Source organism: Dufourea novaeangliae, unplaced genomic scaffold (genome assembly GCF_001272555.1).
Source record: "Dufourea novaeangliae isolate 0120121106 unplaced genomic scaffold, ASM127255v1 scaffold396, whole genome shotgun sequence".
In the NCBI taxonomy this organism is placed as follows: Eukaryota; Metazoa; Arthropoda; class Insecta; order Hymenoptera; family Halictidae; genus Dufourea; species Dufourea novaeangliae.
Window position 1 is genome coordinate 1,896 of NW_015374265.1, and position 19,204 is coordinate 21,099.

Genomic DNA, 19,204 nt, shown 5'->3' on the forward strand with positions numbered 1-19,204 from the left:
TCCGATCATAATTTAAGTTTGATCGAGCTTTACTGTTGTCTACATTTCGCCTAGTTAAATTATAAATTTCGTCCAATCGTTCTACTAAATTTTGAACGTATATGGGATATGTTAGGAGCTCTTCGCGAGACATCGGGGTGAAGGGGTCTCTAGCTAATTGACCGAAGACTACCTCGTACGGAGTAAAGTTTGTTGCTTCGTGTACCGATGTATTATACGAATATGTCGCGAAGGGTATATAGAGATCCCAATCCTCATATTTCTCTGAATAATGTTTTAAGTGTTCTATTAGAACGATATGACTTCTTTCGAGAGAGCCATTCGTTTGCGGACGATAACCAGAGATGGTTACGTGATTAATACGAAAAACTTTTGCGATTCCTTGCATTATATTATTAATGAATGTTGTACCGCGGTCAGTGAGTATCACTCGCGGCGCGCCGAAGACGGTAATAAAATATCGCGAGATAGCGTTAGCAACCGTGTGCGCTCGGATGTCGGGCAACGGAATAGCCATACAGAATTTTGAAAGTTGGCATTGAATCGTTAATATATGGCGATTTCCACTAGGTGTTACCGGAAGCGGCCCTACCGTGTCCAATGCAATTTTGTCAAAGGATTTCGCAGGGGTGTCGGTAATCAGCATCGGTTCTCGAGTTTTAATGTGTACAAGTTTCTGTTCCTGGCAACTGGTACAGTGTCGTATGAAATCTTCTACGTCTCGTCGCAATTTTGACCAATCGAATAAACTTCGAATCCGTCGGTAGGTCTTTGTGACTCCTTTGTGTCCTCCTATCAGACTTTCGTGATAATGCCGAATGATGCCTTCTCGTTCATCTTTCGGAGGTTCCTGAATTTCGCCGGTACATGTTGTGATTTTTACGGGCTGTTCCCAAAAGACTTCGGTTAAAAGTTTCTGGAGAATGTTGTGATCGAAGTGATGGAAAGTTTCACCATGTGTAGCCATACGAATTGAAGTTGTCTTCTCAATTTTCATCGATTCCTTAAGAGCGGAAAGTGAATGCGACAGTTCCGAAATTCCCATTTCGTGGAAGAAACTTCTGGTTCCCACGATGCTAAAAACCTTCCCTTCGTTGTTGAGGGTTACAATTACGCGCCCTGGGTTTAGGTCTTCGGTGATTAATACAGTTTCTTCTAGGAGTCCGAGAGCCTTTAGGGTTCTACAATTTCCGCTTGTTAATATTCGGTCGGCGGAAATAAAATGCGCGTAATTGTCTGGTTCTGTCGTTAAGGTTGTTTTAGAAACCGAAACTTCACATCGTTTCGGATTTAATTTCGAAGAAGCCTTTTGATTCTGGGGTTGCGGTAGATACGAAGGTTGATATGAATCTGTAAATGTGTCGAATATTACTTCTCTATTCTCTTTAACGGAATGAGCGGTAGTACTTTGTTCATTCGATGTATTTCTTCTTATTAGTTCAGATTCGTCCGGTCCGGTGAAGACCATGGTTGAATGTGGTACTCCTAATAGGTCCGTTGGAGGTGGTAAAAACCATGAGACACGTTTTTTCGCGATTGGAGGTTGTTCTTTCGTGTTACGGGTCGAGTCTTCACTGTTCGGCAATTCTGCCTGATCCAGGCTTCGAAGAAACGTAATTTCTTCTGTGGTGAGACATGGTGGAAGATTGTTGTTACCCTCTCGGTTCTGCTGAACACTTCCTGGTCGGCTGACGTCTTCTGTAGCGTTGAATTCCGGTTCGCCCACGAGTGGTGTTTCTATGCCAGTAGAATTTGCTTCGGGTGCGTTGTCCAGATAATCGTGAGGAAGAAGGTCGTCGATGTCGTCGGGGTGTATCGAATCTTCGGTTTCCTCTAGGATCAGAGATGATGGTTCCTCGTAGTTCGGTCTTGTGAGATTCTGATGTCGACTTCTTACTCGTTGTGCTATTCCTGACGTTTGAGAAGTGTTTTGTGCCGGGCCTTCTCCAGGTACTAAGGGGAGAGCTTGTATCACAGGGTTTCGTGATAATGCATCTGCATTCGCGTTTACGCGTCCGGGCTTGTACACAATCTCATAGTCGTAATCAGCGAGTAAGATTCTCCAACGTGCGAGGCGCGATGTAGGATCCTTAATTGAGAATAACCATTGCAGTGGACGATGGTCTGTCACAAGGGTGAACTTTCGACCGTAAATGTATGTTCTAAATTGCTTCACTGCACTGACTATAGCAAGGCATTCCTTTTCCGTAGTGGAATAATTTTGTTGACATGGCGTGAGCACTTGAGATGTGTGCTACATCTGATGCATCCGTAGTTACAATGAACGGATTGTCGAAATTTGGGTACCTTAAGACCGGTTCTTTACAAAGAGCTTGTCGGAGATCTTCGAAACTTTCCTGATGTGCGTCCGTCCATACGAATGGAATTTTAGTGCTTGTTAAATTAGTCAACGGTTTCGCTCTCTTCGCTAGATTTGGAATGAAACGACGGTAATAATTTACCAATCCTAGGAATTGTTTAACGGACTTCCTGATTTTCGGTACCGGAAATTCTGAGACCGCGCGTATTTTATCAGGATTCGGTCTTACACCTTCTGCTGAAATAACATGACCTAAATACGCGACTTCGTGTTTTAGAAACTCGGCTTTGTCCGTTTGCAAGGTAAGATTATGTTTCCTAAGACGTTCGAAAAACTTGCTTAGTCGGCGGCCGTGTTCTTCGAGAGTGTCGGAGTATACGACGACGTCATCCAAGTACACGTATAGTTCCTTGCCGATTAGACCTTTGAGTACCTCGTTCATTAACCGTTGGAAAGTAGCTGGGGCATTTTTTAAACCGAATGGCATGCGTACGAATTCGTAGTGACCCTCAGGGGTGGAAAAAGCGGTTTTACTTCGATCTTCTACCATAGGTATTTGATGGAATCCGTTGGCTAAATCAAACACCGAGAAGTATCTTGCGCCGCCCAACCGATCCAGAATATCTGTGATCCTCGGGAGGGGGTACTTGTCATCCACCGTTTTTTCATTTAGTTTACGAAAATCGACAACCATTCGCCATCGTTTATTTCCTTTCGAATCGGCTTTCTTCGGAACTACCCAAAGCGGAGAATTGTAAGGTGATTTCGATGGAACAATAATGCCTAAATTTTCCAAATTGCGGACCTGTTTCGTCACTTCCTCTTCTTGCGTGGCCGGAAAAGGGTACTGCCGAGTAAAGACGGGAGTCTCATCCGTAGTTAGGATGATGTGCGCCGTCGTGTCGGTTCTTGCCAGTGAATCGCCGGGAACGAAAAATCTATCCGCGTACTTTTGGACGGAGCTTTCGACAAGTGCTCGTGATTCGTCGCTTAATTGTTCGAGCTTCCACGTCTTCCGGATTGTAGCTAGTCGTTCTGTAACCGACGTGGGCAAGACTTCGTATTCCCCTAAGTCACTATCCTCATGCGCGAAGAGTGTTTCCTCAGAAGGAGGAGATAAATTGCTCTCGGGACTATCATCGAGCTGTGGAGGTTGATCCAGTTCTTCGCTATCGAGCTGTGGAGGTTGATCCAGTTCTTCGCTATCCAGTTCTGGATGTTGCGCGAGATAAATTTGAAGAGTTTCTTGATTACGTTGATGTAAAGCGAGTACGTTTTCTAATTCCGTTGAGTTTGAAAATGGAATGGGGTTTATTGGACGATTTGCCGTTACTAGAGTGCGATAGTGATATGATACGATGGCCCCCTCTTGGAGGAGGTATGAACTGCCAATTAGACCGCATATTCCCTTTGGTAAATCCGAGGTGTCAACAACATAGAATAGTGCCCAGCTTCCGTTAACTTTCATACAGGTGGCTCCTAGGGTGGTAATCCATCCATTGAGGCCCTTAACGGAAATTTCGTCTTTATTGACGATGGGTGCATTAGGGTGGATCGCTTCTATGGTGATTAAATTTAAAACAGCGCCGGAGTCCACTAAAAATTCGCCTTCCCCGTCTTCCAATTGTTTGGCCTTGATCCGGATTCGGGGGCAGGGCGCGTGTGGGAGAAAAGGGGTTTCTTGTTTGGTTGGAAGACCCGATTCCTCTGAGCCGACGAGGCTGACGCGCACGCTTCGTTCTTCGTCTGAGAGCGAGCGCGGTTGTAGTTTAAAGGCTCGCGACGGTCGGAAGAAGATTCGCGTTTTGCTCGCGTATTATACCGAGGCTTATCTCGACGACGCCTACCCTTGCATTGACAATTGCATTGGCACCCTACGGTAGGTGTGGAATGTGAAACTTGCGCGATTCTCTCCGAAGGGGGAGAGTTGTGTGCTGTGTACGCGGTACGGGGTAATTCGTAATCTGGTTCATCGCGGGGTTCTCGCCATTCCGTCCATCTACGGTTTACATCGTAGGGGGCGGGAGGACGAGCCTGAGGTGTATATGCGTAAGGTGGTTGCGCATAAGGCGCAGATGTGAAATGTTCGGTACCAAACAATTTTGCAGCTTTGAACGCTTCATTAATTGCCTGATTCAGTGTATTAGGTTGGTTGAACGATACTCGATGCGCGTAATGCGGGGGTAGACCTGCGATGAACGAGCTTATGGCCGTATTGTTTAATTCTTTTGCTCTCTTATTATAAAAATCGTCTCCTTCGTCCCTAGCACTGGCGGTAGCTCCTTCGCATAACCTAACGACTGTGTCTACGTAGTCGGTCAGTGGTTCGTTGGGGAACATATATACGCGTTGTAGGTCGTACAAGATTGCTTGGTACGATCGACAGGGCGAATATCGATCCCTTAAAATGCGAAGAAATTGATTCACGGTTTTACAATTTTCTTCCCTTATACAATAACGATCCCGATCGGTCAATTTGCAAGTTAACCCGGTCAGAAATTGTTCCTCGTATTCACTCGGTATCCGTGGATACAGATTATTTACTGTTCGGATAAACTGTTCAATAGGAACATATCTGGAGTCGAAAACAGGAATAGCGTCTAACGTGCGATAGACATGATCAAGATCGTCGATGCGTGAGCGATAAAAGGTAGTCTGGAATTCATTCGCGTTTCCAGCGTGAGATCGAGCAAAGGTCTGTGCTGTGGGAGGGGTTGCAGGCACGGGAGGAGGAGGATTGGAAGGACGGCTGATTTCTTGTGGCGGTGAGTATCTTGTAGCAGGTACATAGTTTGGTATGTGAGACACTAAGCGTTCTGTGTCAGTGAAAAGCTTAGGCAGGTTACAAGCCGTGATCGAAATAAATGTTAAATTACGAAACAAAAGAATTTTAGCTTCGATATTTCGATCTTAGGATCCCACTTCTGACACCAGATTTGTTACGTCCCGCGTTGCGGTCGTTACTTTCTTTATAATTTCGGATCCTGGCTCTTTTAAGGTGCTAAAGCACGCCCTGTCTAAACTTATCGGTGAAGAAATAAATATGAACTTACGCGGTTTGGATTTGGAACGGGAGGAATAGGAAATCACTCTCGTTTATAACAATAATAAGATATATTCTAATAGTTAAAAAAAATAAAAGATATGATAAGTCTTAGCATACCAAAGATGATGAAGATGAATGATAGATTTGCGTCGCTTTCGGTCGGTTCGGTCGGGATTTCGGGTCCTTGGGGGGGCGGTAGACTCGCTGGCGCTCGGAGCCGTGATACAGGGTTTATGCACTGCGGGATACGTTGTCGTCGTCTCGGACCTTGCCCTTCGGGGTCCGGTGTCTTATAAAACTCGCCTGTAGGCCGCACGTAATCGCGAGGTCGCGTCGCACAAGGAAGAGATATCGTCGCGGGGCCCGATACCGAACAGCTGAGTGACGGTTATAGCTCAGCTGGCTGTCGCGTGTAAAACATTAGAACGGAGCGCGATTGTTGAAGAGCGAACGAACAAACCGTTGCGGGATACGAGCCGAAACCGTGAGAGGGTCTAAATGGAGAGAGTTTAACTAGACTCGTTTCATACTGGAGTAAGACTAAAACTACTTAGCTAAAACTTCTGATTTAAAACTGAAAACTGACTGACCGCCTGACTGCCCGAATGCCTAACTACCCTCTTCCCGGTTTCGACGATCCTTTTATATGTTCTCCCTGCCTCTTCCTTTATTGGCAAATGTGGAGAAAACGGGGTAGCACAGGCTGTGATTCGCGGTTGTTGAATCATCGAGGCGGAGTTTTAGAATTGCTGATGTTTCTGTCAGTGTTTCTAGGAAAAGACGACCACGCCCGTTGTTTCCACGTTTGCTGAATTGGCGGTTTTCGCTCAGCTCGCGTTTCAAAGTGATAAGACAAAAATGTGCAACGAAGAGAGGTTTTGAGAATACAGGATATTGTTGGGTTTTACCAGTACGGGTGACCGGCGTAACTGGAGAGCAACCAACTAGCTCAGAACGGTGTAGAGGACCACTAGGATACCACTGAATTATAACGTGTTCGTAAAAGAGAACTTTATTCATCCCGAGATCGGGAGCAGCGGATAGAGACGTACGTCTCTACCGAGAGTTGGAAGTCGAGAGAAGAAGAGAGTTTTCTTTTACGAACACGTGTTATAATTCAGTGGTATCCTAGTGGTCCTCTACACCGTTCTGAGCTAGTTGGTTGCTCTCCAGTTACGCCGGTCACCCGTACTGGTAAAACCCAACATTGGTGACACCGACGTGATTCGAAGGACCACGTGCACGTGTCCGGAAGCCGGCGCACGTTTCTACGAAGACCACATTGGTGACCCCGGGAGCCGACACACGCTCTCGCTGAGACCAGCGCCCAGAAGATGAGTTCCAGGCGGCGCGCAGTCCGCTCGCTGCACGCTGTTCACCGGTTACAGGCGGCGAGCTATCCGCTCGCTGCATGACGTACATCGCCACGCAACGGATGCCGGCCTGGACATCACCAGGAGACGAGCTTTGCGATTGTTCGAGGAGCCAGTATTTCTCTCTCTGCTGCGACCCTTCCGAGGACGAATTCGCCGGAGGATGCTGATTGCGTGAAGCCATCGACCACCGGCGCCTTTTCCACGGACCACCGCTGCACAGCCCGTCAAGGACGACGCAGTTCCCGACCACGCGACCGGAAGCCGCCATTGCCGATGCCGTCCGAGCACGTGTCGGAGACACCCATGCGTCTCCAGGGATTCCGCAGCAGCATGAAACCGCGCGAATAATGTAAGTTATGCGCCTAGATTATCGTAAGCGTGCGTTGTAACGAATTCTGCGTCGAATTCTCCTCGTCGCGTCGCGCGCCTCGCGTCCCGCGCGAAATTTAGTATAGTACCGCGCCACCGTCGCGCGTTCGATTCTTTTCGGAATTTTCCGCGCCTGCGTCGCGGATTCCCTCGTCGTCGCCTCGTGTACACCACCATAAATTACGATGGCTACACCGAGGCCGTTTGCGGGACCGGAAGAGACCTTACAGTCACTTCTCGAGAAACACGTAGATTCCTATCGCGTACCGAAAATCCCTGCGTTCTTCCAGGAAGATCCGCAGTTGTGGTTCATTCAGGTAGAGTCTTCGCTCACCGCAGCGCGAGTTACCTCGCAGAAGACAATGGCCGATATTGTCGTCGCGTCGCTCTCTTATGATCAGATCGCTTCGGTCCGGGACATCCTCACTGCGTCCCCTCAACCGCCGGATCTGTACGAGCAAATAAAAACGCGCATCATCTCAAGCTTCTCGACGTCGGCAGAAGCGCAGTTACGCCGACTCCTTAAGGGCGAGGTCCTTACAGAAGGAAAGCCCTCACAAATCCTGACACGCCTCCGCAACCTAAACGACGGTTCGTGTAACGACGACGTCGTTCGCACAATTTTCTTAGAGCAGCTTCCTGCTCAAGTCCGGGCGATCCTCGCCATGTCGCGGATCACGTCGGGGTCACCAATGTTGGGTTTTACCAGTTACGCCGGTCACCCGTACTGGTAAAACCCAACAATATAACATCTTCAACGCCACCTTCATATCTGCCTAGGGCCTAGACTATCGCCACGGTCACGATCGTGTCGGTAACATAGGGAGTGACACTAAAATGGTAAAAAATATTTTTTCGAGTCGCCAAAAATCCTTCTCGCAATCATCATTTTTGTCAAAAAAGAACCTATTCCGAAAATTTCATCCAATTCGGAGCATGGGGGTTTTCTTAAGAAAAAGGGTGGTCAGAGTTAAGCTTCAGGTCCACATCATCTGCGGCGCTTTGAAACAGAAACGCAGAAACGCTCATGGTCTAGTAGCTGTACATATCTATGGTTACAACACGGGTTTAGTACATACACGTGTCTTGAGAGTTACGATAACTCTCCTTTAAAAATTTTGAAATTATCCGTTACACGCTGGCTGGTATGCACCAGTGTGTTAAAAGATGTTTGCATATCTGGGATGATCTAATTCGATTTCTTCACGAGCAGTCGTTGTCTGAGAAGTCATACGCTGCTGACACTTTTTTGGCATTACTCAACAGACCTGACATGAAATGTTATTTTTATTTTCTAGAATATTCATTAAATATATTAAATGCTTACAATGCCTCTTTCCAAAGTAGAAGTACGATGGTACAAGAATTACAGCCTTCTTCGACAAGGCTGCTTCAATTTTTTTTACGTAGATTTTTGAAACCCCTGCTTTTCAAGCATTTGAATTTTATTCGTGAAGTTAATTTTAGCTGTAAATCTAACCTACTTCCACTAAATCAAGTGGATCTTAATAGTGCATGTTCAGATTATTTGGAAGAGGCATTGAGAAACGGAATGACAGAACTTCAAGTGAATTCTGTTCGCGAAAATTGTTTAGTTTTACATTGTAGTTTCTAAGGAAATTAGGAATCGTCTTCCTCATGACGATATTTTTCTAAAACAATTAACGGTGTTCAAACCGATCTACGCGGTGCAATGCAACGACAGAAATTTAACCTTCCAACATGTCAGGTCTGTTGCTCGACGGTTAGGGTTATTCAATGCCAATGATATCGAAAAAGAGTGGGATTTTTTGTATCATGGCATTTCGAGTCTAGAGAAGCAGAATTGGTCCAAATTATCATTCGATAATATGTGGACCAGTATCTGTAGTTATAAAAACCCCGAAGGTTACCACCTTTTCCCAAATCTTACATCGCTTCTTAGCATTGTAAGATGTTTACCCCATTCCAATGCGGAATCGGAACGCATATTTTCAATGCTCCCTGACATCAAGTCTAAAAAACGGAATAAAATAGGAGTTGACCTCCTAAATTCCATTTGTGTAATAAGATCATCACTTAAAGCTAGACAAGAGACTAGCCGTACCATGTCCGTCGACGACAGACATTTAGATTTGATGTCAGGGAACAATTTATATGCTAAGAGTTCGTCACGTTCGGAAAACTTGAAACAGTTGACCTTGCACGCGTACGTACACAATTAGCGTTTCCACCATTTCGTCTGGCCAATTTTCAAGTGCTAATATGCTTACAATTGTATGATAGTCGCTTGTGCATGTATTTTCTCCTACTAGCTATTCCATCGTTCTCCTCACGGGTAGAAATGCATGCGGGACATGAGGCAACAGCGTCAGAAAAACGATACTGTCCGGCAACACTGTCTTCGCGTAGCAAATACACAAACCCAACTTGATGGTAACGGAGAACAAAATTTATTTGTGGGTACTGCCGCTAGATATCGTATTATCAAGCCGTCCCAAATATCGATTATGTGTTTCCGCTGGCGTCCGATTGTTTACATCCGCGCATCGATCGATTCGGAGTTGGCCCCAAAGGAGTCACCCCTCTTAAGGGGGGACACGGAGGTCTGGTCCTTAGAAACACCATACGTTGAAAGAATTTAGAAATTGTGCGATTGTGACAGACGCCGATGAAGCACACAAGATGGCTGCTCAAGTCACATTTTGTCAAATATCACACGATTTAGTTGTTTTCTCGTCAAAAGCTGACCTTGTCAAGACAAGAGACAGTGTTATAATATCCAGACTCGCACACCCTCGGCACCGTGGCCAAGTGGCCCCGAGGCCCCGAGTGGTCTATGAGAAACAAATACAGATGTTGCTCTAAGAATGTACAAAAAGAAACGCGACCTCCAAGACACTTTCCCATGCAGTTTTTTCTTCCCAAAAAGTATTGACCATGAATGAGTTGGGATCGACCTATTACGCCACATCGATCCTAACGAGGGAGGATTCAGTTCAACAATATCAGTTGTCCCTTCCGAATGGTACCCTTTGCATTCTACGAGCAAATAAGTTCATGTTCGGAAAACTAAGTTTTAGATTATTTAGCGATTATTACATAGTGATTATTTAGTAGTGTCGCGTACGTCATCGTTATAAATAGTGCAAATTAATTATTGTAGATTCTATTAATTATTGTAAGTTTTATTAAGTAGTTTAGATTTTATTAATTATTGTAGGTTTTATTAATTATTGCATGTTAAAAATTAGTATAAATAGATGTTATAAATTAATTAGAGTAGGTGAAAAATTAGTGTTAAATAGTTATGAATTAATTATTTTCAGTGTTAGTTTTGTGTAACGTGTAGAGTATTAAACCCAACGGAGGAACTGTTCGCGGGTGTAATTACTCGCGCAGTGTGTGAACAGTTGTCGCGGTCGGAACAATCGCGCAGTGTGTATGGACATTTTTCGCGGATTTCTGTGGTGTAAACCCTTGGATACCAAAATGGAATACAGCTTCTAGGAATTTGAAGATATTCATTTTATTTATAGGAGCGCAAATGGAAATGCCTCAAGAGCACAACGGATTTACAGAGACAGGTTCCCCAACAGAACCGTACCAAACGTGAAAACCTTTACCAGAGTGGCCAACGTTTGCGAAATCACGGGATGTTTATTCCACGAAAAACCGGCGGATACAATCAACGCGACGCAGATTTGGAAGAACGGGTACTGCAACACATTGAAAGAAATCCACGCACGAGCACCAGAACCATTTTGCAGTTCAAGAAAGGGTAAGCAACAACACTGTGTGGCGAATATTCAAAGAAGAACAATTGCACCCTTATCATTATCAACAAGTGCAAGAACTGGAACCAGCGGATCTGGAGAGACGATTAAACTTCTGCACATGGATGACTGCAAAAACAGAAGAAACACCTAATTTTATTTCAAAAATGCTATTTACGGATGAGGCAACATTTAATAAACAGGGCGTACTGAATCAGCACAATGAGCACGTCTGGGCTGATGAAAATCCACACGCGGTACGCGAGATGCATACCTAGCGTCAATTTTCACTTAACGTTTGGGCAGGAATATTAGGCAATCAAATTATAGGTCCTGTTATTTTGCCTGCCCGCTTAACTGGACAAGTATATCGCGAGTTCTTGGTAAATCAATTATTGGACCTGTTAGAAGACGTGCCACTCCCAATAAAAAGAAACATGTGGTTTATACACGATGGCGCACCACCGCACTACATCATAGCCGTTCGAGAACATTTAAATGAATATTTCGGGGACCGTTGGATTGGCAGAGGAGGTCCACTTCCTTGGCCTGCGCGATCACCGGATTTAAATACCTTAGATTTTTAGACGTACTAGACAATGGTAGATTCGACACCAGTGAACTCCGTGGTAGAAATGGAGCAACGAATACGCTTTTCAGTAGGCATTATAACACAAACATTATGCCAAATTTTCGCAGAATACATACAAATTTACATCACCGTGTTACATTGTGCACAGAAGAGAATGGTGGACATTTTGAACAATTGTTATCATGACACTCGCGGACGGGACAATCGTGCAGTGTGTGTGAACATTTTTCGTGGACGGGACAATCGCTCAGTGTGTGTGGACATTTTTCGCGGACTTCTGTGGTGTACGTGCATGTGCGGATTAATTTCATGGATACTCGTGGACAGGACAATTGTTATACGCGACAACTAGAGGGGGCATTAACCCTCTCTACTCGATAATATTCGTAAGAAGATATTTACATTTCTTGCGAATTTTATCGAGTAATCAGAGTTAATGAGATACAAGTGGATTCGACTCAAATACCGCGGGCACAAGTTATCGACATCTTCTACGGCGTAAGTAGACAGCTGTTCTACCGACTTTTCCTCACGTCGTTGAGTCTTTAAAGTGACTGTATGCGCCTGATAAGCCGTGATCCGCTGACACTCCGTGCGCGCGGATTGCCATGATTTGGGTCAATTTTTAAACGCTTATAACTAACAAACGAAGCATTTCTCGCAATTTCGTTATTCTTGATTTTCGTCTTATTATGCCTGATAGAATCACCCCTTAAATTTTTTCCCACTAATTGTCGAACACCCTGTATAATAACTGCAATCATGAATAAACAATATATAAATACATAAATATATATAGATAACTCGCCTTAACTGACTCGGCTACACCGATCTTGTCTTCCATGTTTCAAATCATATCTCACCCTGCTCTCTAAAATATTTATTGTTAATTTTCTCAACAACGAAGACTTATGTGGCGGAACCCCACTAGAATTTGTTTGTACACAGTCTATATTAATTAATATAATTTAATATCCCCTATCGCGGACACAGCCTTTAGAAATTCATTACTGTCGAAATTTCCAAACTATTGCAGTTAAATCTAATAGATTTTTGTACGAATATTTAGAGTAGTGATGAGTAGGGTTGTAAGGATAACATCTAATTGCAAAAATAATTTATGTATATACAAAATAACATGTACAGTCGCGTCGGTATTTAAGTTGACGCTTACATTTTTTAGAAAATTGAAGAGAGAACCGTGTAATAAAAGCAAATGACAAATGAATTTGTAACTGAAATATATTTATTTAGTCATCATAAATTCAACAGAAACAGTAATTTTATTTTATATCAAAACAATAATAAATTAAAGACTTTTTATATTTTTGCTGATGTCGGAAATTAAGTTGACGCTAAGTATAATGTAAATAATATTATGCTAAACTATATAACAATAATAAATACTGAAGTAATTAATATGAGGTTTGATAACCCTTCGCTTTTATTACTTCTAATAAGCGATTGGGCATACTTTATATTAATTTTTCTAATGTTTCAGCAGTAATCTCATTCTACTTGTTTTTTAAAGCCGCGGTGAACTGAGATTTTACATATCACTCATTTTTTGGAATTTGACACTCTAATTTATCCCATACATGTTCTATGGGATTTAAATCCGGGCTCTGAGGTGGCCATGAGAGAACAGAAATATTATTTTCTGCTAAAAATTCCGTAGGCTTTCTCGACTCCGAATTTTTCAATGGATTTAAATAAATTCTCCCTCAGTAATTCTATATATTTTACAGCAATGAGTTTTCCATTAGTTATTGTCAAATTTCCAACTTGGTTATCATTGAAACAACCCCATATCATTATGCTACCACCGCCGTGTTTAACAGTGGGAGTTATTAACGTCGGTTTAAACGCCTGTCCTTTTTTTCTCCAAACACACTTCCTTCTCTTATTCAAATTCAATTCGAATTTGGATTCATCACACCATATTATGGATTTCCAAAATGAAATGGGTTTCTTGTACAATTCTTTGGCAAAGTTCAAACGTTTTTGAGCATTTACACTAGAAATGTACGGTCTTTTTCGAGATATCCGTCCATATAAATTATGCTCGTGTATGCGTGACTTAATTTGCGTAATTGATATTGGCAATGACAAATTTTCTTTTATTTGTTTTGCACTAATAAACGGATGTTTTTAGATGAATTTTCAGGTTTACCTATGCTTTTTAGTTTTTGGTATATTTTTCGAATATCCTTCTTTGGATATTCCAAACTCTATTGCTATTTGTTGCAAACTTTTTCCTTCCATTCTTCGGTTGTAAATTTGTATTCTCTCAAATACCTCCAATTCTCTAGTTTGTAAGTAACAACTATTTATCAATATGAATATTGTATATTAAAACCATTTTATACACTATCAAGTATATTATTATTATTAAAAAGTAATTATACACCATGAATTTTGATTAGAAAATAAAAAATTTATTTGCGTCAACTTACTTTCCGGCTGGTAAAATATGGACAAGAATTTCAGATATTTGTAATTACTACACTTACTGCGATCCTTTCGCTTCGAAACTTTGTAATCAACTGCGACAGTGGTCATACTCAATGGCAGCACAAACAAAAGACCTGAAGGTCAAGTACAACACGTGCACTAGAAAAACAAAGCAACGCCTTCTTGGAATTCGACAGCGTCAACTTAAATACCGACGCGACTGTATGTGTATAATAAAAAATTTAAATATTGAACTGGAAAACATTTATTTTCTTCTTTTTAAATGCCTCACAAATCAATATTGTTTAAATTTTTAATTTACTGCGAGGTTACAAAGTGAAATTACAAAATCATTGAAAATAGAAAGTAAAACCGCCGCACTGGGTTTCGAGCAGGGTCACCTCACTGTTGCTCACACGCTTAGGTTGCCGGGCATCGCGTCGAAAACGTGAATTGTCGCCGCAGTGAGAATTGAGATTCGACGAGGCCCTCAGATTGGCCGTCAGATATTAACCGTCAGATTAACCGGGAGATTAACAGCTCCCAGGGACGGCTCGCATAATTTTATGGGATAAACAAAAAAAAAAAAGGTTTCGGTCCGATATTCGGGGAATATCGGTCGCTACGTAAAATCATACCTGGCGCCCGGTAAAAAGTCGGAGGAACTCGCGGGAACGCGACCGGAGGTGAGGGGCCGGGAGGGAGCACTTTGTTCGTGCCGTGTAACGGCCGCGCGACCGGCTGAAATCACGGATAACGTAACAGCACACATATCATCAATAATGTGTTATGCGTTCGCGAAACTGAACGAATGATCGACAACGTACGGCATAACAAATTTTCTATTTACGAGGATAAAACCTCAGATTCGACTAATAATAAGTGGCTGACATTGGCCGTCAGATACGTAGAACCATGTCGCTTGTCTGTCTGAACAGAATTATTGCAACTGATCCATCTGGATGCCGCGGATTGTTCAGCGGAAAAACTTTTCCATTCGTTCCAAAAAGAATTAATGAAAAATCAGATTCCAATGACAAATATCGCGGCTCTTCGTTGTGATAATGCGTCTGTTATGTCAGGCAAGCGTTCGTCATTTAAAACAAAATTATTGCAAAGAGATCCTAATCTCATTACACTGCCGTGCGTTTGTCATTCAGTAGCATTGGCGGCGAGTGCTGCCTGTGCTGTAATGCCTACAGAGTGTGTAGAATTACTTCGCGGTGTAGTTTCATTTATACAATATTAAGATCCCTTGGTGTTCGCAGTTCAGCTGCATTGACACCCAAAGCTTTGAAATTGTATAAAGTTGCCACGAATTTAAATAGAGTTAGGAAACGTTTACAGTTGAAAAATGAAAGTATTAGACGTAGAATCTCGAAGGCTTCAAAATTTGCGGAATCCCAAATATTCGTAGAATCAAAATTAAATAAAACGTGTGCAACATTTTTGATTAGTCAATTGCGTTTGCAATCTAAAAAATCCAAAGGACGTAGATTCACCCGCCAGGATAAAATTTTCGCGTTGTCGTTAATAAAGCAAAGTCCTAAAGGATATAGACTTTTGCAGCAAGTTTTTGCTTTACCTTCTCGCGTTACCTTATTGAAAACACTGCAGCACATTCCTTTTGAATGTGGCTTGAATAAGCGCATACTCGACACCCTGAAATGCGCTGTGTTAAAAATGAGGAACCCCCTCGATCGAATGTGCACTCTGTTGTTTGACGAAATGGCATTAGAGCCATCTTTGTCATACAATTCGAGAACAGATTCGATCGACGGGTTTGTAGACTGCGGAGAAGGCAAAGTACTACAATTTGCTGATCATGCTATGGTTTTTATGATCCGCGGAATTAAAAAGAAATTTAAACAACCCATAGCATATTTTTTACATCTGGAGCTATGAAGTCGGCTCATATCGCGCGGAACATTAGACTGATTGTCGACAGTCTACGGGAAATTGGGCTCAATGTGGTTGCAACTGTGTGCGACCAACATACAGCGAATGTATCGGCAACCAGTGCGTTGATTCAACAAACTGACGCCGAATACATACGAAAAGGTGCCTGGAAGAAGCACGTAGGCTTCGAGGTGGGTGGAAGAGTGGTTATTCCACTCTTTGACCCACCACACCTGTTGAAAGGAATTAGAAATAATCTCCTAGTAAACAAGGTCAGGTTTACCTGGAAGCGGCAAAACCAAGTGGGATCTTGGACTGATATTGTGCAGCTATATCACATTGACATCGGTGATACTGCAACACGTATGTGTTATAAACTGACCGATTCGCATATTTATGCTAATAAAATGCGAAAAATGAAGGTCAGTATAGCTGCACAAGTCCTATCCCACCAGGTTTCCTCAGCTCTCCGTTGGATTGCACGTCATGGTATGTATTTCTTTTTATATATTCTTCAATGGAACTTTGTATCACGACTTGGTAATTTTGTTACCTACAGCATAATTTATAGAATTTTTTATTTTTCTGCCAGGCCATGACACCAGTGTTTCACCTTCCGCTGAGGACACTGCCGATTTTTTTATCTTCTTTGATCAACTATTCGACAGTATGAACAGCTCGTCAACCGTTTCCATCGTGGGAAAGGAGTTGCGGGCTGCGATCACCGGAAGGTCCAAACACGAAGAATTCTGGACCGACGCGTTGAAGATCCTGGCTTCAATGCAATTCATCACCCGAAGAGGATTGACGACCCCACCTTCGGTGAAGAATTGGATACGGACGATCCGCGGCATACAGTACTTGTGGAGAAATTTCAAGTCTGAAGGCTTCTCAAATTTCTCTACTTAAGAAACTTTAATCAAGATCCGCTTGAAAACTTTTTCGGTTGCATTCGAAGTCATGATGTACGAAATGTGAACCCCACGTGTACGTCGTTTGTAAACTCGTTTAAAACTTTGATTATTAATAACTTTTTTTCACGCCATTCGGCGAATGCGAATTGTGAGAGTGACCATGGGGAAGCACTGGACACCATGAAATTCTTTCTAACGGGTGCAGCCGAAAACAATGCGTTCCAATTATTTCAAACGGATCTTGAAGAAATACCAGAATATACATATGAGTGTGCAGCGCCTATTACACACGCAGTAAGGCACACACATACATATGTTGCTGGATGCCTTGCAAAGAGAATACTAAAGGATGTTAAGAATTGTTCTTTTTGCAAGGCACAGATACTTGCAACTCATACCGATATCAATAGTACAATTATAAGTAGTATGGAGTATAGGCCAAATGCATTCATTCGGCCCCATACTGCTTTTAGTGCAATATTTTCGGAGTTAATAGATGTTAATAGTTTTTTTATTTCTAAATTTGTAACATTTAATCGCGTAAGGGCAGATTTACTTGCAGTTTCTATGAAGCATGTGCCAAATAGATTTTTGAATTGCAGGTATCATAATTTATATAAAATAATAGTCAATAAGTTTGTTAATTTCTTTATTTTAAGTTACGTAAAAAATGTTAATTTACTTTTAAGGGGTAAACGGACGGAAGGGGTGCATGATTGTGTGTGCAAGATGGCTAGGGATTATTATGTAAAAAAGTATAGGAGAATGTAGTATGCATGTATCGTATGTATTGTTTGTTATACAGTATACAGTCCCTTATTTCCTAAATTATTTGAAACACGAGGGTTTTCTGGTATTTCACATACTTTAGGAAATAACTGACTGTATACTGTATGTATGTAATGTAAAATTTTTAGCATGACAGTGAGTGATTGGCGGTTAGTGCATGGGATCGTGTATGATGTATGTGTAGTATTATAAATATAATGTTCTTTGCGGATTAAAATATATTTTATAAATTTATTGCATGCTTTATGTATTTCTTCTAAAATTTTTAGTATGACAGTGAGTCACTGGCGGTTACTGCATGGGATCGTGTGTGATGTATGTGTAGTATAATAAATATAATGTTCTTTGCGTAGTCAAATATATTTTATAAATTTATTGCATGCTTTATGTATTTTTTGAAAAGTTTTGAGCATGACAATGAGTGACTGGCGACTACTATGTGGGATTCTGTATGGTAAATTTTTTATTATAATAAATTTGTTATAATAATTAGTTCGAAATTTTAAATCTGTATTCCATTTATTACATAGTCTCTCTATATCGTGTTAAATTTTGAGCGTGACAGTGAGTGACTGGCGGTTACTGTATGGGATCGTGTGTGATAAATTTGTTATAATAAATATAATGTTAGTTGTTTGCAGTTTTAAACATGTTTATTAAATTTATTACATAATATACGTATATTATGTAATAAATTTAATAAACATATTTAAAATTGCGAACACCTAATATCAAATTTATTATAACTCAAATTTATTATACACGATCTCATACAGTAGCCGCCAATCATTCACTGTCTCGTCTATTATAAATCATTCTGAAATTCAAACGCGTCCCGGATATCCGGCACTCGTTTTAGTACCGGCCCTTATCACCAATGGCGCTGCAAATCGACCAAGAAAAACCTCTGAGATGTACACCCGTGGTCGTGGCGTACACACATGCCTCGCCGCGTCTTATGTAATATCTAATATATATATCTACTTATTTCATCATCGTATCTAGTCGAGTGTCTCAACAATTATTCTCCTTAGATCGCGATCCACCTTCCTTTAATCTAACAGATCTGATGTCGGGGAACAATTTATATGCTAAAGCATAGGAACAGAGCCCGAAGTACGGCAGAGTATGAAGGTTGGTCGCACAAAGTGCACGCAGATAATTACTAATGTTTTATGTGTTCGCGAAACGGAACGTATTATCGACAACGTGCGGCATACTAAGTTTTCGGTTTACGAGGATGAAACCTCGGATTTGACTAATGACAAGTGGCTTACTTTACAGTAAGATATGTTGAGCCACGTATGTTACAGGGTACGCCAGACTAAGTGTATACAAAGTTGTTATCGTCCTAACACGAAAATCGTTTATTATTTGATTTTCCTCTTATAAATTCTAATTCTCTATGGTCTAAACTACATCTACAGTTTTGTTGTATACCTTATCATATTTTATTTTGTTTGTTTATAGAATGTCAAATAATCGCGCGACTATAATTACGTTATTCCAACTCGGAAAATGAGAATGTGAAATAGCTCGATCGCTTGGTATTTCTCGATCTCTCGTCTCAAGAGCCATCAAACAGTTCAAAGAGCTCGGTCATGGAGGCGACCGTTTACGAAGTGGAAGGAAACTCACTGTTAATACGCCAAAGAACCGACAGCTTATCCAAAAGTGCGTGAAACGGAAT